Here is a 20,561-nt window from a genome sequence, read left to right as displayed (position 1 = left end):
GAAGGAGCTTCACATAATAGTTGTATTTACTTATTTGACAGTCTACGATGATTTATTTTTTCAAAAATTCTTGTACCGAATTTGAAAGACGTCCTAAAACGATTAAAGGAACCACTAAACCCGTATTTCCTATACTTCGTCTAAAATTATGCTGCACAATATGAAAGTTTTCAAAACTAATGATTCAATATATATATAACATTAACCATATTATGTCGTGTTACAAAATATAATACAATATGACGTATCAATGTTCTTCGGTGCCTATGTTAAGTGGTCCAGTTAATAGTTAAATTGGGGAAAAAAATATGTTATCAAGTAGTCGTTTACTAGTTACTAGTGTCGTCTAGTAGTCGTTTACTAGTGTTGCTTTTTTGAAACGGTTCGGTTCAATTAAGACGTGTTTATAAGAATGATCTGAATTACTATTACTAAAACGATTATTTGGTTTTTTTTTACACATTATTTTGGGTAGTAGATAGAATATTCTGTTTGACGAATTCGCCATTGGTTGTTGACAAACCAAAATGTGGCAACGAAATGCTTCAATGACGTTTTATTATTAAAACGTTTCTGATTAGTTATTTTATTAACTAATGTATAGGTACACAATTGTATTATATTTCTGGTAGAAAGCCAGATGTATAATATAATATATTATAATAGTAATCAATAGTATATTATAATGCCATGTGTATATACCGGCTACACCGTATAGTGGGTGTATCGGGTGTAGTCCATACCTTTGTGTCATATTAATGATTATTGAATGTCGCCAGTTTTGGTTTACAATAATGATAAGGATTATTTTACTATACATCTTTGCGACAGTAACAAACGCGACACGTATCATCCCCACATGAATAATTGTAATGACCGGAACTAACGGGGCCTTAGATGCCGGGTTATTTTTTTCGAGATCAATTTAAAAAAAAAAAAAAAAAAACGCCACTTTATATTATATTTTTTAACATACGCTCTCGCGTCAACCTAAAGTCAAATTATTATTATTATTTTTTTCCGTGGCAATAATTAATATTTCTCCGTCACCGTGGAGAGTGCATAACGCGCGCCGTGTGTGTGTGTGTGTGTGTGTGTGTGTGCGTGCGGTAGATACGGTCACGGCCAGCGCCCGCCGCCGACGGGTTCCCCAGACGGGCATTATACACACTCGCTCCGTATACCGCGCCGACAGCAATATTATACATTTATACATAACAGGTACATCCATATAGAATATAATATTATGTAGAGCAACTCGACGACGACAACGCTGTTATGATTTATAAATTATTCACGCACACCTATATAATATATTGTGTAGCTAACCCCAGCACTTTGTCGCGTGATATATAAAAAGGATTTTTGGTCATAATAATATTAGTATTATGCCATCCCCGCCGAGCGAGGTGTACGCGCAGACGTGTGTTGGTGGTTGGCACACCAAAGATCTCGTTTACTGATAATCAGGGGGGGGGGGGGGTGTAAAAAATGTGTATTTCTTCGCTATAATATGCATTCAGACCCGTCATTCCACCGACCTCGTTCCGAAAATGTAAATCAGTAGATTTCGCTTGGCGTCGCACGTACACACCACGAAAAAACAGTGTCCCTTTTATAGATAATAAATATAGAATATACGATAATATTATGTTAAATTATTGAACACGACGTGTGTTTTTCATTTGACAAAAAAGTCATTGTTAAATGAGTATTTTTTTCCTCTAGATACTTTACTTTTATATTTTTATCGATCTACTGGTTAATCTGTCACACGTTATAAAACTGTGGCTTTAGTTTCCTCGCCTGACACTTTAAACCTTATTATAGTATCTCCCGTACATCACGGGTAGTATTATAGGCATTATCGTGTTCAGAAAATAGGTAGATACGTGAATATTGTTAGCACTCTACGCACGTGAGCTGTACAGTAGTGCAATATATATTACAGTTCATCGTGCGACCCTTCCCAGATTGTGAATTGATAAAGACTTTTTTTGTTTTCTTAGAGGAAAAAAAACAGATAAGCGCCGTGGGTACCGTATATTGATTTTATTTTTCTAGGAACACTAGTAGTTGCAGGGTATATGTATAACGTATACCAGGAGTCACCAATTAATATTTTTGAAGGGCCATCGTGAAATTGTTCGCGGACTATCAAAATGTCAAACGTCGGTAAAAACCAATGAACAAAAATGATAAATTACAACACTAAAACGTGTAAAACTTTTTTTTTCTTGTCTTCGAGCCGGATAAAATTTGTGTGCGGACCGCCATTTTTCGACCCTTGACCTATAATCATATCCTCGAGATCAATCACAGCATACCTTTGCGCATTATAGTGTTGATGAACAATATATGTATTTACATTCACTTATCACTGTACTACACGTGCTTTGTCACTATACCTATGTATATTATAATAAAGCTACATCGTGCGTACATCATTAATTAATACAATATCTCGTGGATGAACGGCGGTGAACCTCGGTCGCGGTTACCTGTATATAGATAGGTACGTAAGATATCGTAAAAGCGCATCGTACTCGTTCACGCCTATCGCCACGACAGCCAAATATAATATTTTGTGTCCGTGTAATCGATGACATGCGTCTCGTAGTATGGTCGTGCATGGTTGTTGTCGCAATCTTGCGGTTCGGTCGTCGAGGGAAAGAAATCGAAAACCACCCTTACGATCTGCAACGCTGCAGGCAGTCGGTCAGCAGCGATGGCCGCAGACGGGTCGTTTGTATTTTATCCATTTCTATACCACCATACACGTGTGCATACCATAGACAAGAATCTTTTGATGAAAAAAAGTTGTTTAAAATATGTATGAGCCAAAAGATATTAATATTATGATGCTGTAGTAAGTACATGACGACGACGACGTAAACTTCGAAGAGGAGATGTATGCATTATACGAGTATACTGTACATTATTATTATATTATGATAAAAATATTTTTTTATGTTTAAAAAAACCCTCGGAACTAAGAAGAAGCGTCGGCCGTTTGGTACAAAAAAGTTTGCCAAAACGTATATTATGCGTGTATAGGTTACATTATGGATACACCATACACAATATTATGCGTTTGCATTAATATTTCATAAATATTATGTTATTATGTACAATGTATAATCGTTTAAGTGATACTGTATTTTAAATTAAAGACTGCAGTCGCAGTATTATATACGCTAGTTGGACTTACTTCGTGGCTTTGTGACTAACGTGTGCACTATATGTAATATTATAGTACAGAGGTTCCCATTTTTTTTATAGTACGACCTATTTTGGAAAATGTTTGACACCTACGACAACAACTCATTAATGACCTTTTTTTTTTTCATTGACGATCCCTATTTTCAAAATAACTTTACGTCACTGGTACGCTCGTAATCCTTGTGAATAATGAAAAAATAATTCAATAACCAGATGGGAACATTTACTGTATTTATACCTAAGTAATAAAATATGTACAATATGTGTTATACATAAATCATATTTTTTCTTTAATATAGGTACATTATATTTTATAGTTATCTTTAATATTAAATATAGGTGATATCCTATATTATATTATAAATAGTTTATGTTTATCTCAAAACTTTCCACGACCCACTTTTGGGTCATGACCCACAGTTTGGACATCCCTATAAATATAGTATAGTATTATAATATTATAGGTATATATTATAGTATACCTATTTCGAACGACCGAATTTCATTGCATCTATATTTTCCATTTGGCCCGTTCTGGCCGTGTTACTGGCGTCATAATATATGATATAATACACTCATCATTCATACGATTTTTCGCTCGTAAAGTATTATATTTTAACACTATAAAAACAACTTTTGTTTTTCGTCGGTAGAAGACACGCGAGCGGAGTCTCAAAGCACTGTCCCCCGACGGACCACCACCACCGCAGCTGCAGGTACATAATATTATTGTAATATATACGTAGGTGCAATACGATACGTCATATATACAACCACCGAGCGGTAAACTTTTCACGAAGGTACATATATAATATAGTACACAATGTGTGTGTCTGTATGAATGCATACGCAGTCGGTAAACAATATATGGACCTTAAAATATGTATACCGTTGTCACGCGTTTGTATATCATATTATATACATATACACAGGTGTAATACGCATGTGATATACCTAATATTATGATAATGATATATTATAATTTGATATAATATATATATAATACTTTTCCGTGCGTGCGGGTGCGGACGCGGTGAAAAAACAACAACAAACGATATTTCACACTCGGGTGAAACCTCATCCATCAAGAAGTAAGCAAGTATATTTGTATACATAAAGGTACGCTGCGTACTTAAATATGATATATATATATATTATATTTATATAATAATATAGTTGTGACGGTATGTTAGCCGGACCGATGTCCGCCCGCGCGCAGGGCGTTAGAGTATGTCAAACAGGACGTGTCGTTGTATAGCTCGCCCAAATATAATATTTATATTTTCTTCTAACAATTATAATAAATATCTAATTATTTAAAATACTTAATATATTTTATATTTATACTCTATATTTTAGACGTTTTGTTAAAATTAATATTGTTAACCTATAAATTAAAAAATAAAATAAAATACTCGAAATTTTTTTTGTTCTTAATTAAACATTGATTATGTTTGCTCACTATTCCTCTTCGTTTCAATATTTTACAGCACACTATAGATCCATTCTCAATTGAAGCGCAAACACTTTAGACACGGCATCGTCCACTGTATCGCCCGAGCGTTTGCATAACGTGTCGGCGGCATACATAATAAATCCAGGCTTTTCGGCGTCTTGGAGGATTAATTAAATCGCTACCATCCGACAATCCCCGCGAGGGTAGATCTAAATAATAATATATTATAATATTAACCGTCCACTACGGCCCACTTGACATGCCAAAGCCACTGACCCCACAATCCTGCACCTCCTCAGCTCGCGCAAAACACTTGACATGCAGTGACAACGTATAAATATTTATGGATCACATTGTCCAAAGACGGTTTCCGGTTGACGGAAAAAGCATACGACCCTACGCATAAGATATTTCCGTTTTTTCACTCGAGTACTCAACTGTTATAGTTTATTAATAATAATAATATGTTATCATCGTCTGTCAAATTATTCCGCAATATATTATTATAGTGTAAATACTGCCGCAATCACGTGACGCATAATATTAATATGTTCATGGCCAGTCATTCGATTTTAAGTATTGCGTTAAATAAACGATCGCACTAGGTACGATACGACGCGGAAATATCAAAATGTCATCGTTCGACGATTAATATAAGCAATTTCCGGAAAGTTTCGATATTATAATAACTAAACGTAGATTGCAAACGATTCGATATTTCGATACTAGGAAACTAAGATAATATCTCATCGTATCGTCCGACATTTAAACCTAAGTCATGGCTTTGTCTGGTCCCAGCTATATTATAATTTAAGCATACCGTGCCACCGCACACATTACCGCGGTAGATGAATGACCGCAATCCGAAATAATTGAATTTATTATACTATTTGGATTGTATTTATCTATGATTTTAATAACTAACTAAAGTTTTTTTTTTAATATAAATCATATAATAATATATTTATATTATAACTATGCAGTCCTCGAGTACCGTGGACTCGGTTACATCGCTACATTGTTGTCTCGAACACTACAAGATATATTATATACGTATATATGATGTTTTAATTGGCAACGGTCCCATTACACTATTATGTATGTATAGTGACTATTTTAGTCGAAATATATTTTATGTCAACAAACATTTTGTCATTGTTCGGATACGTTGGTATTATATTGCTCTTTGGTCAATGGGACCAGACGGAGTTCAAAGCTATTCACTCGTACTTACACACACACGCGCACAAAATACATTCGAATACGACTTAATATTATTATATAGTTTACCCGGCCACTTATACGCTACATAATAAGCAACACAGGCTGAAAACATAATTAAATCAACCGATAAAACAAACGCTTCTGTAGCTGGAATCCGTTAAAATTAAAACAATATATTGCAATTTTTTAATCGAGTGATTTGTTTGTACTCAAGTATGTTATGCATTATTATTATACCGTGGACGTGTAACTGACGAGTGATATATGTTTTGCGTCTAGTGGCCAATTGAACTTCATCTATATGATAATAATAATAATAATAATTTATAACTATAGGTATGCAATATCACTGCATATGCAGACACAGCGGCAGAAGTGCAATATAATATAAACTTTTATAATATTGTTATTGGTATTAAAATACATAATATTAAATTGGTTCGAGCAGAAATACTTTATCTCATCGTCATTCGTGTCGAATAACATGTATATTATAATATTATATTGTGTATCGTATTTTTCTCCATATCGACGTCTAACAGTCGAATAAAGCTCAATAAACCCCGTTACTCGAGGGACTTTGGTGTACGAAATAAAAACCGATTAGTTCGTGTTTCGTGACGCGGTGTAGCGATCTTCTAATTTGAGTATATATAATGATCGATGTTCGAAAAGGTGTGTAATGTGTAACGTGCACGTTCAACTGCGACGCAAACACACAGTTGACCATTATGTTGTATATACTAATATATATATATATAAATGTGTGTGTGTGTGAACCGTTGAAATGTTTGCGGTGAAAACCGACGGGGTTTTGGCTACGGAACGCAGTACATTTGCCAACGTTCAAATTACATATTTGAACGGATACTGCACCAGTCACCTAAAATAATAATAATAATAATAATAATAATAATAATAATAATAATAATAATAATAATAATAATAATAGTCATATTATAATAGTAAAATGGTATACGCCCCGTTAATGACTCCGAACGCGTTAACATACTTATATAAGTTTACTTAGGGGAAACCGAAAGATTATAATAATATTTTACGGCTATTGTGTATTATTAAACGGCGTTACGTCGTCCGCGGCGCTTACACGTAGGTATACGCGTGGGAAATTTTATATAGGTACCCGACTTTCTTAAATAATTTAGGGTTTCGAAAGCATGGTGTGAATTACTGACGCGCGTGGCATACCTGTAATAATGCTATCATAATATTATGATGTCGTAAATAAATGATAAAGACGTTAGACGTCAGACTTCAAGAAAAGGTGAAAATACTCGCAGAAAAAACGTCCATGATAATAAGTAGAGGAAAAATAAACCAAAAACACAGTCAATGACTATAGTCATGTTTGTATTAACAATAAACGTGTTTTCTTGTACTTACATATTAGATGACTGAATAAAAAAAAATCGCATAAACATAATGAAAAAACCATTTTATATGTTTTCCGAATTCATGACGTAAATATTTATTACAATATTTACAATGATAAACGTACCATTCCTACGTATCATTCCATTTCTATACCATAATAATAGTATAATAATATTTTGTAGTATATTTTTTTTTAATTGTTTATTGGTGGCAATTTAGTAAGGCAATTATTTTATACAATTCTCGCTTTTAAAATGTCCGTACAAAAATTATAATAATATGTAGTTATTATTTGTTATTAACTGTTGCAGTTACCTAAATTCGGTTAAAATGTAATTATTATTAATAGTTCTATTTTATAAATTTGTTGAAATATTTGAAAGTACGACCCATATAGGAAATTGAAGGTGTGATACAAAACAGATTGCCAACCTTTTTATTTTTATTTTTACATATTTAGGAGGCGTGTATGTAAATTGGCAAAGTTTAACCCTTTAAACGCCAGTATTTTACGCCCTTTGATAATGTACTACCTTTTTTTTTTGTAATTTTTTTAAAATAACAATAATTAATAATTATGATGCCCATAATATAACAGTGCTGCTGAGAGTGTGCACAATTATTTATCTTTAATTAGCGTTTTAAATATTTTTCCGCTAAGGTTGTTAAGGGTTAAAAATTACGATTTTGTACGGTTGTATTTTCAAGTTTATGAAAGGCTTCTCGTGAACGCTAAATATTCATTAATTCAATAATACAGAATACAAAACGAAAATCGTTTTTCAATTTATAAATTGTAACTCAATATAATGAGATTATAATAAATCCTAATGGTTGATTATGCACGAGACACACTATAATAAACACACTATTAATATTGAAAATATAACTAATTTAGTTAAGGTTTAAAATGCATTGAGCCATACAAATATATTAATAAAAATGAAAAATATTTTTACATATCCCTTGGCCATAATTTATGATGGTTACACCATATTTTCGTTTTAAATAGGAACTAATATTTTTTTAATTCTCTAAAATAGAAAAAAAAATATTAAATAATTTGCGTTCATATTTTAATCTTTGGAATAAATTACTCTTAGTTTATTAAATTATAATAAATTGTCTAAAGTTTAAGCTGTAGGAGTAATGAGGTTAAAATAATCTTAAAGTAGATATGAAATTTACTACACTCCTCCACATCTCTCGATGAAATAACATTTAACTATAATTTAACATAATAAATAACTTTTAAACCGTTATTTTGAATTTAAATAAATGTATATTTGCCGTAGAAAACAAAAAATTCTGATAATTTAAAAATGAAATTATTTTTTTTCCCTATTAATACTGATATCTGATAATATTAATTTAACCAAAAAGTGAATACAGTCTTCGCAATGATAAAATAAAAGTAGAATAGTAGGCGGTTAGTAAGTTTTAAAACATACAAAATATCGTCTTTTCTCAATGCTGTAATGATACAGCGCTGATTATAATTTTCAACATAATACGGCGTATTGCGTATAATATAATATTATAATGCATTCATGCAGGACAAGTTATGCCGAACAAGAATTTATTTGGTTATTACATTGAAATTAATAATGTTAAAAATCTCAAAGCTCGCAAAAAGAGTAAATAATATTTTCTTTCTTTTTTTTTTTAATTTATGGCACTGTGACCACAACATTCCCGGAACATGAAATAATGTTGCGAACATACACCGCGTGTATATAAAAATGTTTCGGGAAAAATATAAAAGTATATTATTAAATTGTCAGTATGGAAGTTTCGAAGTCAGTGTTTTTCTAGGTTTCTTCCATAGTTATATTAAAGACATTTAACACATAGACCGAATACATGTTACAAGTTTGGATTTTGTTTTGTTTCCAGTTTATACCCAGAGTTAAATGCAGAGACACACATACACATATTATGTACCTATATATAAAGTTTACGGATACGCATGAGATCCTTCCTGGTGCGGTTTTTTTTTCAAAGTGTAGAGCATGGACTCACTGCTTATTGACTCGCATATCGATTTGTTTTCGTTAGCGCAGCGAACAACAACTGTACAAAATAATTTCAAAAATTGCACGCGACTACGATTCATAACAATCATAATTATCGTACACTCACGATCCAGTTGATGGACATTTCCATAATATTTTCTCGTGTCCGGGTTGAATAGTTTTTAATTGATGCGGCGCAGATAAATCATACACCTACCTATATTTAAAAAAATCTATTGGATAAATATATGAAATAGACAAAATATAATAAAAGAAATGTTTTTAAGCATTTCAAAATGCTTTACAGGCCGATAATAATTGATTATTTATATTAATACTTTATCCGCACCGATTCAAAAAACACGCTTCGTCATTCTTCACAATAAATACTAATAAAAAATATATACAATAAAATATATGATGTACGGAACTATAAGTGTTCATGTATCCAAACAAATCTAATTTCGTTTAAACGTTTTGCTTAAAATATGGATGAATGCATTTAACTGTTAATTAACGGAACTTTCTTGCCCGGTTAAATGAATACGAACTAATATTGTTTTTATAAATAAGCAGAAGTTTGTGTTAAGTTTAAATCAATGAAAATCCATCTTTGACTTGACACTTGTACGAAATGCGCAATTAAAACGATTGATCATCGTCGCCCTTGTACCAGCTACGTATATAAATAATATATAATAATATATGAACATAATACAGATATACTAGCGAGTTAAGCACGTATACCAGACTACCAGATTGTTTGGTCTAAACTTAATTTACTGCATTGTCGAACTGTCGTTAACTAGATTTGAACTCGTGTATTATCTAGTATTTGTATAGCAGTGAAGTTTAGGTACCTACTATATTATGTTCTAAATAACTAAAAATCATTTCCATCGGAGATTCGTTAATTATTTGGTTGCTAGCCGCTCACGTCACCCTCTCTATTGACCGTTTTTATTAAAAATTATTCATCATTTCAAAAATAATTAACGTTTTTCAAAGTTTACAATATTTAATGACAATAGAAAATTTTCTGAAAAAATATTCTTCTTGGAATATGAAATAAAAAATGTATATAATGATTCGTGTCTTATACATTAAAAAAATCATTAGATATTTTTATTATAATCAAATTAAATTCCAAATAGGCATCAAGAAGAAAGTAATTATTATATTATTGGACCAGTTAATAAAACTATATAGCAGTTAAAAAAAAAAAATAAAAAAAAACAATATACGTTATCTAAATAGAACACAATACACTGCTTAGCAAATACGAATTATTTGTATATAGATTATTATGATATTATAATCATTTGTAAGAAAGAAGAAAAATAATTGGTTACGAAACCTAATTTGTATTTGCTATGTATAGCCTCTCTCCTCACCCCCCCCCCCCCCCATTGAAATACGCGCTGGTTTCTCACACTTTCTGGACGACGTACATAATGTTGTAAAATAAGTCTTATCTATTAACGTCTGTCTTATATTTGTTATGGATTTTTTCCGTCTGGAAAACACATAGAGATGTGTAGAACATAATTTTATAAATATATATAAGTATGTATATGTGTGTGTCTGTGTGTGTGTATATCCGAGTATGTTTGTCTTTATTTTCTTGTACGATAACATCTGAAAAACAATGTTTGTTCAACCTCCGCATTCACGAACTATTATATCCGATATTTATTGTGTTTGCGTGTACGGTGCACCGAACTGAACAAGTATATAAAATAATTTAATTTGGTTCGGGGAAATATCACTTTATAGATGGTAGATATTAATTATTATTTTAGATGTACACTTACTAGAAACTCGTAGAGTTTTCTTGTGAAAATAAACTTTTTTCCAATTAAAAAAAAAAAAAAAAAACCATTTAGTCTATGTGCATAAAGTATATTATGGTTTCACATAAAATATGTTCAGTTGAAATTGTATTTTTATAGCTTCGCAGTGGTTATACCTTTATCTTAAAATAAAAGTTATTTAAACGATACTTAAAGGTTACTGCGCTTTTAACATGGTTGAAAAGTAATTTTTCCTTTTAACACTTTTCTTTATTAGGTATTTAAAAAAATATTCAAGGCAAAGCTCCTCGGATAATTGAACCTGGTATAAAAGAGTATAGAGGTTCAACAGCGGATAGTTTTAAAAAAATTTCTTTTTTTTGTGTAAAGTGCGCACATTTTAAAGTTTACCGGTAAAACATTTTCCTACACTTATATACCAAAAGGTAGATACATAACAACGCATTTTCTGATCAACCTAAGCTTCTCAAACTCCAGTTCTTTGGAAAAAAATAATAAAAAATATTAGCATCGGCTCTTTTTGTCGTGCCTATACATAATATTATTGTAGGTAGCCTTTAAAATGTGAAAATAGCACGAACGCTGCAATTACGGGCTTTATTAAAATTAAATTTACATAACACGATTTCTTAAGTGATTATGCGTTATGGTATTAAATATATTATAAATTGTTCTAACGGAAACGTTGTAATAATAATAAGATGATATTATTATGTACTATACGCACCAACTTTTATAATCGTTATCATATTCAATCAAAGTCCCGAAGTATTCAAACATTGTTAATTATTATTGTACTAATCAAGTGACAATGAAGATAAATCGGCCATCGTGTGGTTTATGATGGTTACAGGTACGTTTTCGGACGCATGCGCGTGAACGCACAAGTGCTTTCGCGGTTTTCATCCCGCAGATATTCCGCTGGTTATAATATAATATTTTACATTATGGTACACACTTCAGTTTATCGCGTATATAGTTGTTCATAACGTTATTAGTTATTGCCTACTTATCATTAATACGTTTGGAAATTTCACCGTCGATGTTTTCGCGGGTTTAATAAACCGCCTGTGCTGCAGCGGGAGTTCCTATACACGATTATTATTCTTAATCCGACGGCTGTTTAAACACGCGTTTCGTTATAACCACCGTTATGACTTTACGAGTGTGCATATCTGCAGTGTGGTAATATCTTTATTATTGTTATTATTATTTTACCTCGTGAAGTTATATTTTACCGGCCATTCGGCTAACAGCGCTACAGTGTAATGATAATAATTATTATAATGTCGGCAAGCGCCGGGGGTCTGTTACAGAAAGTAGAATATAAACTTTTACCCACCCCCAAAGGTTAGGTTAACACACAACACCACCGCAGTGTATATACGAGTTGTCGGGCCGTCAGCCAATATAACCGTGCTGCAAAGACGTCCTAACCTTCAGAGCTTACAGACTTAGGTTTATCTTCTTCCGACGTCCCGACCGCGAATTCCACCGGACCGTTTGTCATACGACGGACCGGGCTCGAAAATCCTGCACCCCGTCGAGTCTACAGCAGGGCCGACCCGTCGCCTGGAGAGTTTCTCGCGCGCATTAGCTTTCTCTCACGCTATTCGATTGCCGACGTAGCTAACTCACCCTAAGACTTTTTGACGCGTATTCCTTCCACGACACAACCGCCATAAATCTATCTCCAGTCTACTTACTCGTATAGTTTGCCACCCAAATATTCCAAACGCCGTTTTTCGGCCGGAATATAATATAATATGCATTTAACGGTGTTTTTTTTTATGTTTGTTTCAGATAGACGGCGTCAGCGTATATTATATTCCGAAAGAGTAATGTCCAACACGTTTTCGGATAACGTCGATTGAGGTAAGCGAATTTTGTTATATGAAAAAATACCTCATTCAATTGTTTTATTATACATTATAATATATTATGATATTATAATAAAATATGAGACATCAGCTCGCACGTGTTTGGGTCACCAGATTCTGCGTATTGTTTCGTTTGACGTACAAGGCTCGCCAATCTGGAGCCCTAATACTCGGAATTTTTTTTTTGTTCAATGTAGTATAATATTTTATTCAACCAATAATACTATTATATAGGTAAATAGAGAAAAAATTCATGGACTATCGAATAGTCTTAGGTCAGAAGAATAAATAAAAAAGTAAACGCAAGTGATTGGTGTAAGAAATTGCCTTAAATTTATTAAAATAATTATATGTATATTTTATCGTCAAAGATATTTATTTTACGGTTAAAAAAGCTTTCCCGCGGAAAACCTCACTAAAACAGAAATACGTCAGAAAACATAAAAAAAAAAACGGAATATAATTGTATGTAGTATTGTAGTCGCAAAACAAATAATCATATACCTATTATGTAATCTAATTATGTATAATATGTGGATTATAAGTTATGTGAGTATAACCATATCAATGCTTGAGAGCTATAATACTGAACGTATAAATATATTTAATTTGTGTAATATATGCAACTTGTGTGGGTGATCGGGAGATTTGCATCTTATAAAATCAGTGTCGTCACACGTGGCTATGAATTTAATAAAAACTGTAAACAAATAGGTATATAAAAAACGAATAAAAACATTAGACCATTTGTAGAAATTAAATTAGTTATGTTTATCGCGGACACTAAGTAAATAATCATTGAATAGAAATATGACAAATACCATCCAAGTTAACTGCATAGTCAAATGAAAAATTCACATACTTTTGTTATCCGACAATAATATAAACAAATGTGTGTGTGGTTGTCACTCTAGGACGTACGGGTGTGACATCAAATGTCACTCACTCGTGGTGTTGTTTGAACGGTACGGTTAGACGGCGCGAAAACGACTGAGAGAGAATAAATAATTATAATCATAACAATAACAACTACAACGAGATAATATTCCCTGACTGCCCAAGATACTCTATAACAGATATACACGGAACATAGTGAGAACCGAGAGGAGCTTGTGTACACTGTCTTTGTGAAGGCTCATGTTTTATCCGATCAGCAGCGAAAGACCATAGTTAAACGCGATCTCCAAGTGGCTCAAATAGGTATTTATACATCACATGCAATTGAAAAAAGTTACGCCTTCCCCCCTTTTCCCTTTTTCACTACCTTAGTTCGTCATAAATACTATTGTATTAGTCGATCTCTATCTACAGCACATCGCCATCGGCGTTAATAACAGCCAGGCGTAGTGTAAACAATGTAAAACGACCTCCATCCGATACGGCGTCGACGCAACTTTCGTGACCTGTGTCTCAAAAGATAGTCACTATATTATATAACCGACGCACAAGCATCGCAGTATAATATTTATTTTTTATTTAAAACCACTGTCAACCGAATAGGGCTAACGTCATATTGTTACAATCTTTATATCATATTATTCAGAGAACCACGTGATTTATATAAATAAGACTTTTGCGGTGTGTGTGTGTGCGCGTGCTTAATAGGGTACGGCCCACGTGGGGTATGACGGCAATACAATCTCACATTTGTGTATCACGTGGCAGGGTGGCAGCGGCGTTATCACTTTTAAACTGGAAGCGGCAGCGACGACGACGACGACGACGACGACAACTACACCGACCGATAACCAGCTTCCGGTCCGGTGTCCGCGGGGGGTGCAAAATGAAACGGAAAACGTCGGCCGGCATCCAGTGGGGTGTGTAGAGTGGAAGTGGAATTGTAGAAGTTTAGGTGGGCGGGGGCTTGGTGTAAGGGGGTGACGCGTTATTTATTAGACGTATAAAATTATACTCGCGAGCCTCGGGTCAGGTGCGTAGGTCGGGCGTGCACTACATCACGCGTTAAACGGGTGCAGTGTGAAATGGCTGAGGCAAGGACGGTCCAAAAACCGTAAAAAATAATAATAATAATAATAATAATATTCGTGTTATTGTATTTACGTAGCCGATGGCGGTGACGTAACTATACGCTCGATATATAATTATCTGATGCTGCTTCTGCCGTGTTGTTATTTTTTTTGTAATTTTTGTAGGGATTTTTTCCCATTCGTCTCGTTGCAAATACTAGCAAAAGGAATAGTAGTTACGTTTCTGCGTTCGACTTATTATGTTAGAATATGATATTATATTAAGGGTTCGCGAGGAAAATCTTCCGTTCCGTTCGCCCAGCACCACTACAGCTACTGCCCCTGGTCATATACTCATTCGATAACAATTATTTTATAAGTATAAGTTCTGCCAAGCTTGTCGAAATATTGTTCAAAATAAAAATAACATTCTCTCCTATGTTACACATATCATGCACACGCATACACACACACACTCACTCACTCACTCACTCACTCACTCACTCGCAAAACACTAATTTGGTAGTGCGTGTTATAATTTATTTATATGACTCATAACGGACCATTTACCGCCCATAACTGCAAATCGTAAAATAATTTTTACTTCTATTTAATATTTTTTTGATAATCAGCATTTTATTGCTCAGTTTATATTTTGATTTACGTTTTTGGCGCGACAGAGGTGAAAACCACCTCCCCTTTGCTATTTATTTAAATTAATAACCTATAGCTGGTTTCGTTAAACTTCCTCGTTTTATAAATCATAATATTATACAATATTTTACTTCGGTTTTTAAACCTAGATTTTTTTATCAACACTATACTACTGGACACTTTTTCAAACTGTTTATATAGTCACAAATGTTCGAATAAAATACATAAATCATTAATGCTGTTAGACAAAAGTTTTCGAAAAGAATCCACTGTGTGTGTAACTATATTTTAAGAGGTCACGGACGAAAACTATACCCGATACCTTTAGAAAAAATATTTCACAACTGATACTGGGACTGGCCCATCTATTGCCTTACAAAATTAAACGAATTTTCTTATATATAAATATGGGATGCAGACGAATATTATTTTGACTAGTATAATAACTGAATAACTGCGAACCTATCTGATTGTATTGAAATTAACGTTGAACAATTTTAATATATTATTTGATGATAAAATTTAATTTTCTTATCAATTTACATTATAATATGGAGAGTCATCCACCAAGCATTATCTCCTTTTTTCCCCTTTAATTTGAATTTATTTAATTACTATGGTAATTTTAAATACTTAAAGACCATATTTTTAAGGTACCCTTTGATTTTCTATATAATTCAGGAAGTTGCCCATGGCGATACCAACATCTTTTTGAAAGAAGAATCATCTTTTTGTCTGTGAATTCTCAACTAGATAACTTTTATGAACATTCTGAAGTATCTAGAGTAGAAATTCAAACGAGTAGTTTTTTAGTCATTTAACTTTGTGTACAATTTATAATAGGTCCATAATGATTGGTATGGAAGATTGCGACTATGACACTTTGAAAACTTTAGTTATTAATATTATCCATCGACTTTTTATATTTAGTAAAAATTGTCTGAGTATGGAAATACGAGACCCAATATTATATATTATATTGTTTAAGATTTTTATAAAACAAATCGTAAAGACTAGTGTACACATTTTAATAATTCAGAAATAATAATTGCTCGTTTGAATTTGATTTAGATAAGTACATAATTACTTTGAAAACATTATCCATTTACAGTAAAAAGGGTTAGTTTTCATTAAAAAAAAAAGAAGTCTGAACTATCACATGACCCTCCTTAAATTTTACAAAAATGTAAGTAATTGAAAATAATATTATTGTCCTTAGGAATACATAGAGAACTCCAAAATCAGAATTTGAATACATTCTTTATTAACGAACGAATGAACGCTAATAATCGTCGAAGCCATTCATATACCTATATGATTTATATAAAACAATTATATAAGATAACTTTGTTTCTAAAATTGGGTAATGGAAATAATTGTTGGGAGCTGATTTCGATTCAATCGAAAATGTTTTTTGATAAGTAATAATATTTGAACAGTTTTGAGATGCTGTTATATCTTTTATTTTTGATAAAATTCTCGGACATTATTTTTACGTAAAATCATAACGTTTACGAGAAAAACCATTTGTGTCATAAATATCTTAAAGAGTAATGAACATAAGGAAAATGCATCAAGAGAGAAAATTGTTTTCGTTTCCCTTAAGGAAATGAAATGAAATAAATTATGGTAGAATTTTACGAGCAATTCGTGTATATTACATTTTGGGTGCGAAATACTTTTATGTGCCGAGTTATATAATAACCGTCCCAATTGAAGCTGGTATTACAACCAGAAGGTGGGTAGGTGGGACGACGATAGTGTGATAAAATCCTCGTTTTAATTTTGAAGAATATTTGCGTAAACTCGGTCGTTATGTTTATAATATTATATGTATATATATTTTGAATTGTAAATTTCAGTAATATTATTAAGTTTCGAGGGAACGCATTAAAAGCGTTTGTTAAACAAGAGCGACTCGACTGTACGCTATATCGTAAAAGAATATCACATATTATTGTTGTGATGATCAAATTCGCCGAGAATATTTTTGGTAATGGTGTTCAGCGAATCGAGAACCACAGCGAAGAAGACATTTATATATTATATTTTAAATACCTAATATGTATACTTAAACACACATAGTATTATATTATAAGCGCATAAATAGGAAAAAGAGACAATAACACGTTTAAAATTCGACGAGATTTGACAATAATGTATGCATTGAGGATTTTAATGCTATAAAAAAGTCAAAATATTTTAAAAATAAATAGGTATATATATTTACTAAAAAAATTATTATTTAACATTAATTTCTGGTATAAAAAAAAAGAAAAATGTACTGATGAAAAGTATGAACAAAAGAACGTGAACCTAACAACTAGTCTACACCACTGTATAACCGAAATCAAAAGCAATTATCTAGGTATCTTAATTTATACCTATAAGCTTATAGGTTCGATATTAAGATTTACGATAATTGAACATTTATTGAACAAAATAACGTTTAATGTCAATATAATATATGCCTATAAATCGGAGATATATAATAAAAAAAAAATGCCTTGTAAGTAGTCCCGTTATTTATTGGAAAAATATACAACAATATCGTGTTTACCTATTCGAAAATATGTAAAAAAAAAATATATTAATATTCATTTTATTCTGGGTGTGGTATTATATGAAGTGGTATTTTTTTTAATCAGAATTTGAAATCTGCATTAAATAAAATTATGTATAAACGTAGTAAAAAATCAGCGCTCTAAATTAATACAATATTGCTGTGGGCTGCAGTGCACCTGGTGATGACAACATTATAATAATTAATAATATAATACCTACCTACTACATATTGTCTATAGTGCATAGAGTTGTACAAATGGATTTACAATTTTCAGGGTTGACGATAAATGGCTCGTCACACCGCTTGCTTTATACGTCGGTTAAAATTGATAAGAATTTTGTTTGATTGTTAAGGTGTTTTAAACGGAAAAAATACGATTAAAACTGTAATAGCAAACTCATATTATCTTAGATGCAATGGGAATATTATTATATTGAAGTCATTGGAACGGTAAGCGTATTACGAGGACGGTAATAAGCCAAGTGTTGTACACTGGCTTCGAAACGTTTTACTATTTTAGCTAATCGAATTTCGATTGAGTTAACGATTTTCCATTTTTTTTTTATTGGTTCAGGTCTTGTTGTCATTATATCATCGGTTTTCCACCCCACACGCGTTATTAAATTTTTTTTCTGTGTCTGTAATAGGTACTTTCAATAATTTATTTTTTTCTGGAATACTGCAACAATAGTTTTATATTTTAGTGTTCCGTAATATATTACTAGATTTATGACGTTTTATTTACAGTATACACACTGTATTATACACTTAAAAGTTAAAAGTCAAAATAACGTTTTATCAAAATTTCGTTTTAAGATTTGTTATTAAAAATGTATATGAATGCACATTTATATCTTAAGCACAATTCTTTTTTTTCCGAGATACATTATTTGTTGTTTTTTAAGTCATAAAATATAACCAAATTGCCTCATGAACAATAACTTCCTCTATTAACATTGCATCTGACTTTCTTATTTCAATACTATACCATTAGTTCTTTTGTAGTTATTTATTTATTTGCTTATTTTTTGTTTCAATCAATATTTTTCTTGTAGTGACGCTACAATATTATAATAATTAGTGAAATCATTTTAAAATAAAAGGAAACATTATGATCATATTTTGATTAATTGGTTGGACGTAATTTTATTTTATTATTTTGTTTGATACGCACTTAATTTTTTTTTTTTGCTACAGAAATTGTACTAAAACATTAAATTCATTTAAGATAAATGTATTATTTATTATCGTTTTAAATCTACACCCAAAGCTATATTTTAAATCATAAATAAACAATTTTTCCACAACATAAAAACAAAATGTATATTATACAATATTCTATATCATATTATATAGGTTTAGGTATAAGCAAAATGAATACTTAAGCATAAAATATTAATCAAATTGTATACACTTGGAACATGAAAATGAGACAGTATATTGAAATAGTTTATATATTTAATAATAATAGAGTGATTAACATGCATTATAAGTTATTACACTTATTTGTTTTAATTTTAAATTGTATGCAAGTCATTAAATATGTCTTTTTCTAAAGAATATCACTATATTATAATATAACTTCCTACCTACTATTAAAATATCTACCTATTTCCCAAGTTACTTTACGGTTATATACAATTTCAACTTAAATAATAATTACAATCATTATCCATTAAAAAATATATTTAATTACAAAATTTTGTTGTTTAATTGTATTGCTGTTATTTAATGAAAATAGTATTATTGTATACGCGTGTCTAATGTCTATACATGCCACATACTGAAGGTACACAATATACATGGATTAAAAACTGAAAATATTATACTAACGATATTTTCGACACTCCGAACACGTAGTGTTGGCTTAAAATTAATTTCCTGTTGCTAAACATCTTAAAGTAGTCTTTATCATTGTACCGCGGGATGGAACAGATTTTCGAATAGTCACGTACAGTTCTTTCTATTGACGTTAAAAATGATTATAAATAGTGATTATTGGTAACTTACATATAGTTGGAATTCGTCTAAACAATGTAAATGTTGTTACTAATTTTACTAAATACTATCAAAACAAAATATATATATATTGTCTAAAAGTATTTCAGTACACCTGCTAAACATGGATAATAATGTACATAATACCACAGAGGGTTTATACTATCACAATTTCTTTTAATCAACAATAATATTAGAAAAAAATAAAAATAAAATAATACATATAGGTATAGCTGCTAAATGTAATTAACACAGTACGTCTAGTTTCTCGCGAAAACAACGACCTACTTAGCTACAATACAACCGAGAATAGCCTCCTCTTCTGGAACTGCACGTTTTTTTAAGCTTGTTTGTAATATTTTAACTTTGC

At 31.6% G+C, this 20,561-nt stretch overlaps 1 protein-coding gene across 3 annotated transcripts in view; it reads left to right on the top strand.

Moving 5' to 3' along the window:
* The window catches only part of LOC132950227 (leucine-rich repeat-containing protein 4B-like), a 355,161-nt gene that overhangs the window by 264,733 nt on the left and 69,867 nt on the right, over positions 1 to 20,561 (top strand). For 2 of the 3 annotated variants that reach the window (XM_061021548.1, XM_061021547.1), the window contains one exon: positions 12,930 to 13,001. The gene's annotated coding sequence lies outside the window, so the exon portion shown is untranslated. The remainder of the gene's footprint in view (positions 1 to 12,929; positions 13,002 to 20,561) is intronic. The other variant, XM_061021549.1, reaches the window with a different exon arrangement.

This window comes from Metopolophium dirhodum, chromosome 8 (genome assembly GCF_019925205.1).
Source record: "Metopolophium dirhodum isolate CAU chromosome 8, ASM1992520v1, whole genome shotgun sequence".
Taxonomy (NCBI): Eukaryota; Metazoa; Arthropoda; class Insecta; order Hemiptera; family Aphididae; genus Metopolophium; species Metopolophium dirhodum.
Note: the sequence above shows the minus strand (reverse complement) of the source record. Positions and strands in the feature narration are given on the sequence as shown.